A 6,000-nucleotide genomic window follows, 5' to 3' on the forward strand; every position below is an offset into this window, starting at 1 on the left:
GCAATCCCCTTCTTCCTGGCCTTTCCACACAATGGGCTGTTATCCAGGCAGGCAAACCACCAGACACTCACCCGTACTCTCATTTCTCCAAGCTTTCGCATGCTGCTATTTCTACCTAGAACACCCATATGCCATCTTGGCTACCTGCCGCTGGTCTCCCTGGGAAGGTCTAGGTTGGGGCTCAAGACCACCCCCTCTCCCAGGTCATCCCAGTGTGCTCACAGAGCCCTGAGCCTCCTCTCTCCTTGCATATATGTTTGTGAGAGAAGGCTTCCTACCTCCTGCTGTTGTCAGGACTCTTCTTGACCAGGGGCGGGGGCGGGGGGGGGGTCCCTGTCTCCTCATGTGTAGCAGACTCCCCAGCCAGAGATGGCACTCCACGGACACTGTAGAATGAATTCACAGATTAACAGATCAACACATGGATGAATTTTTAAAGAGATAGCCCTATGCTTATTTTTTATTTTTTGTTTTTTTAAGAGCTGTATTGAGTTATAAATCACATAACATATAATTCCTCAATTTAAATTGTACAACTCAGTGCTTTTCCAGATATTCACAGAATTATTCTAGAATTGATATTTCTAGGATATTTTTATTGTTCCAGGATGAAACCTCATATCCATTAACAGTCACCACCCCCACCCCCGTTGTCTCCCCAGCTTCCCAACCCTAGGTAACCACTAACCTACTTTCTGTCTCTATAGATTTGCCTACTCTGGACACTTCATATAAATGGAATCATGTAATAACTGTCTGGTTTGTGTGTGTGCGTGCGCGTGCATGTGTGTGTGTGTGTGATTGGCATCTACTTCTACTTTTGAAGACCTTTTTGGCCATAAGCATCCCTTTCACATTGAGTTGATATGACAGAATACAGACTCTGGAAGAGATCTTAGAGGACAAACCAAGGCAGAATTTCTTAGACCCTATTACACAGCAATCTGGTAAATTATCCTAATTCCTGAGCTGGGAGAAAGGAGATATAGAAGCTCAGCTACACCTGCTACCTCAGAAGAAAGGGAAAAGGGACAGATCCCGGGATGGCTCAGCTGTGCCTCACCAGGCCTGTCTGAGCTGCCCCGTTGGGGCAGGACCTTCTGTGCCATAAGGACTCCATATTGAGGGCAAATGGCCTAGATCAGACTTGAGCTTTGCCATGCATTAGCTATAACTCTTCATTCCCTGCCTCCTCATCTCTAAAAAAGAGGATAAAAATAATTCCTGTCTTATAAGCACCACATCATAGCATTGTTATAAGAGGAAATGAGGGGATGCATATCAAGGGCATAGCACTGCCCCTGAGACATTATCAATGCCTGATATTTATGCTGCTGTAGCTCTTGAAGTTTGGCCACAGCTGTTTCTATATTGTTCTTCTAAGTAAAATTTAATGTGGAAAGAGGGTTCTAGTGCTTTAAAACATAATGCAAGCCACTATTCCAGGAAAATTTCACACACCATGCACATATCCACTGCCACACGGTCATCTGTGCATTCTGCTTGATGAGAGTGGGGGACAATGGCAAGATTTAGCTGAAGCTGAAGAATTATTAATGGGAAGTAGGGGAGGTAGCGGGTTTGGTCCATTCCTGGCATAAGAAACTGACAGAAATAGCCTCGCTCTTCCTACCAAATGTATATCGGTTCCGCTAGCAAGCAGGGGTTATAGGCTCCATGGACCTGAGGGACTAAACTCTGCAGCCATTTCTCTCTTTTCCTTCTACTGTTCTTACATATGGACCTGCCTGTGGCATCCTCTGCCAAGCCCTCCTGGGGTGTCTCTTCAGTACATCTCAAATCAGCACTTGGTGGCTGACCCTTGGTGGCCAATCTCGTGACCAGACACAATCGTTGGTAGCAGGTAGCCACAGGCTGTACCGAATTTACTACCAGCTGGTCAGACACTTATGCTTCCAGCTCCAAGGGTAGCTGTCCTTTCATGGAAGCTCAAGGGTTTGGGGAGACCCTCATCTGATTCCATTGCTTTGAATGGTCCTTCCTGCACATCTGGCCGGCCTCTGTTCGGATTCTGCTCGGCTGTCTCTCTTTCTTACCTTCCTCCCCCCTGCGCTCTCACAGTCCCCTGTACATACCTGTGGGGTAGCTCTCTAGCTCCAGTTGTCGCCTGGGTAGATGACTGTGAACAACTAAAACACAAGGACATTTTTCATTTATCTTTGTGTGTCCCATGAATAGCCCTGGGCCAAGCACACAACAGACATTCCTCTCATTTTAAAGATACCATATTGAGAGCCTACTGGGTGCTGATACTTCAAAATGCCAACATTCATAGAAGCATGGGATTTTCACGCTGAAAGGAATTTTGAGACAACGCAGTGAGGCCCGGGAAAGGTCGTGTCTTCTCAAGTGTCCCGGTGCCTGAGTAGGGAAAATGTTGGTGATAGAATTTAACTCTAAAGACATGTATCATATGACCTCACTGATATGAGGAATTCTTAATCTCAGGAAACAAACAGGGTTGCTGGAGTGGTGGGGGGGTGGGAGGCACAGGGTGGCTGGGTGACAGACATTGGGGAGGGTATGTGCTATGGTGAGTGCTGTGAATTGTGCAAGACTGTTGAATCACAGACCTGTACCTCTGAAACAAATAATACATTATATGTTAAAAAAGAAGAAGAAGAAGATAGCAGGAGGGGAAGAATGAAGGGGGGGAAATCGGAGGGGGAGACGAACCATGAGAGACTATGGAGTCTGAGAAACAAACTGAGGGTTCTAGAGGGGAGGAGGGTGGGGGGATGGGTTAGCCTGGTGATGGGTATTAAGGAGGGCACGTACTGCATGGAGCACTGGGTGTTATATGCAAACAATGAATCATGGAACACTACATCAAAAACTAATGATGTAATGTATGGTGATTAACATAACATAATAAAAATAAATAAATAAACAAATAAAAATTAAAAAAGAATTCAACTCTCCTGACACCTTGTTCTTTTATGATAGTTCCCCCTTCCTTCTTTGGTTAAAATAACAGATTTTTAATGTGTTTAGAAAACTAGAGAAAATATGAATGATTATTTTGTTCACTAATGGTTTTTTGAACTCAAGAACCAGCCCTCGAAGCATCCCTGAGTTGGTGACTAAGAATATTAACACAGACCAACCCAAATCTGCAATATAGCTAATGATACTAAGGTCTGACTCTCTGTGCTTCTCACACCCCCGCCCTGCTAGTTCACATGTCACCCACGCCAGGCCAACCAAGGGCCTGTAAAAATTTAACTTGATGTGATTGCACAACCGTGAAAGCCCAAGTTGCATTTTGAGGTAATGAATGAGATTCTTTAATTGCCTCGTGAAAATGTTTCCAGTGGGAGGAAATATAGAACAAGTTGTCACAAACATAAATGTCCCTGTCAGGCTCTGGTGAGGTTATTATACTATTAAAAGATGCAGGGGGCACTGATTTGGGGCCAGCTTGGGAGACAAACAGAATCTTGTTCTGTTTCTCTTCCTACCCCTTTGTTGAATTTCTATTGTTAAGAATCCTTTTGGAGGTGATGGATAGGTTTATTACTTTGACTGGTGTATGCATATGTCCAAACTCACCAAATCATACCCATTAGATATGGGCAGGTTTTTTATATCAGTTATAAACTGATATAAACTCAACAGAGTTTTCTTTTTAAAGAATCTATTTCTTCACTGAGTTGAAATCATGGTCCAGCAAGCCCAGCATTCTGTGTCTCTCAGCAAGGCAGACTTTTGGTGAGAAAGAGCAAGACTATAATTCCCGCCTAGCTCCTTGAATGCTGCTGCTGAGTTTCTCTTAATGACTCATGATGGCACTAATTCCAGTGAATGCCACTACTTTAGGTTAGGTAATCATCATCTCTCAGCTGGACCACTGAGAAAGTCTCCTTGACTTCCAATTTGAAGTCTTCTAACTTACCTTCCATGCTACAGCCAGGGAGATGGTCTGAAAATTCTAACCTGACCACCTAATTCCCCTGCTGAATCCCCTGCAGGGTTTCCCATTGTCCTGAAGATAAAGGGTCAACTCCTTAATATAATTTAGCAATAATCTGGTCAACGTGCTGCCTACAGACAAAGGTGCTGCCCGTAGCTAAGGAGCTGAGTGAGCTGGAGCCCAGTCCATATTCTACATGCTAAGTTGTGAGCCCTCACACTGTCCCACTTCTGCCTAAGACCCAGGAAGGACTGGAGGTGTCCTCTGGAGGGCCTATTACTTCCTGCTATAGACTCATATCTAATCATTCCCACATCTGCTTTTATCCTAACCTTGGGCACTATAATCCCACCATACTAGCATCACAAAATTTCCCTCTGTCTTGCTTCTGACCCTTTGCCCGTGTTTTCCGCCACTTGAACTTCATTCTTCTTTTCATCTAGATAAGTTACATTTTCTTTCTGCTGTCCACTTCAACATCACCTTCCCTGACCCTCCTTGGACTGTGTTAAGTGTTCCTAATATGTGTTCTCAAAACATCCTGTGTTTTTTCGTAACAGAGCACTCATTCTACAGTCTTATAATTGCCTATTTATCTGCCCTTCCTTGCAAGCAGAGACTGTGTCATAGTATTCTGTAACCTCCTTGTCTAGGTATTCAGTAGTTACCTGTTGATCAAAGAAGTGAATGAATAAATGGATGGATGCATAAATATGTTACAAAAAACCTTGAACTCATGTTTCCAATAAATATCACATTTTGACTAAAAGAGTTCCAAAATTTATTACTTTGCCTTAAATCCATTTTTTTTTCTGTCTTCACAGAATACACTTGAAAGGGCAGATCTCTAGGAATTGGGAACTCATCTTAGTTCATCCAAAACCACAGCTTCCCCATTTTACAGAGCTTTGGATGTTTCCAAATGAAAAGATGGTCTTTATATGGTATCTTCACTTATGAGTCTGCCTCCCCTCCCCTCACTTGGCACCCAAGGCAATGTAGTAGAAGGCCTTCGAAGGCCTTGAAAATATTGGCATTCATCCTGTGGGTGAGAGTGAGTCCATGAAGTGTTTTAAGCAGGGGAGTGACAAATTATCTTTGTGTTTTGAGTAACTGCTCGAGCAGGGATAAGGAAGATGAAAGCCTGGGGGCAGGGAGCTGAGAGAGAAAGCTACTAGGACAGTCAGGGCACGAGAGAAGGGATCATGGCAATGGAGATGAGGATGCAAAATCAAGAAATCTTTAGGAGAAAAAAAATCTCTCTTGGATTTGATTAATTATGGTTGTAAATGAGGGAGAAGAATCACAGATGATTCCAGTGTTTTGAGCTTCAGTTGTGCCATCATCTGAACTCGGAACTGTGAAGATAGTGAGTTCACTTAAAATGTGTTCGGTTTAAGTGATGGACTTTCATACGAAATCAAGGTAGAAACCATCTCTGTATACCCAGTTTCCCGCGTACCTTATGCAATGGTAGGTACTCAAAATGTTTCTTGAATTGAACTGAAGGTGCAATACATCCTACATACAGAATTCTCAATATCTAACTTCAACTGTGTGTTCTGTCAAATTCCAAGCAAAGACCCATCTAACTGCACTGCTCTATATTAACATAATATAACATTTATCCATATGACAAGCTAAGGAATTTCAACCCCCTGGAAAGTATGACTAAGAGATTTTACTGCAATAATGATTTTCACTAAGTGGTGGAAGGAGTCAGGAAAGGGGATAGTATAGCAACCACAAATAGGTCCCGGGCTACACTTGGCTTGCAATTTCACTACAAATTTCAGAGAAGCCATAAAAGATTCAAGTGAAATCTGGTTGGTTGATTAGAAACATGTGAAGGAACTCCAAACAGGCACGTGTTTCATATTTCCTACTCTGAAGTTGGCCAAGTATTAATCATCATCCTCCCTGTGTTATTCCAGAAAACGGAATCACTCCAGCTGGCCTTTTGGAAGGACAGGACCTGGGTCAGGAGAACATCCACAAATCTGGGACTTCCAGAGAGAAAGAATTAGCAAATAAATGCCATGCTGAACTTTCTCCATCTGCCGTAA

Source organism: Zalophus californianus, chromosome 4, assembly GCF_009762305.2.
Source record: "Zalophus californianus isolate mZalCal1 chromosome 4, mZalCal1.pri.v2, whole genome shotgun sequence".
NCBI classification, from domain to species: Eukaryota; Metazoa; Chordata; class Mammalia; order Carnivora; family Otariidae; genus Zalophus; species Zalophus californianus.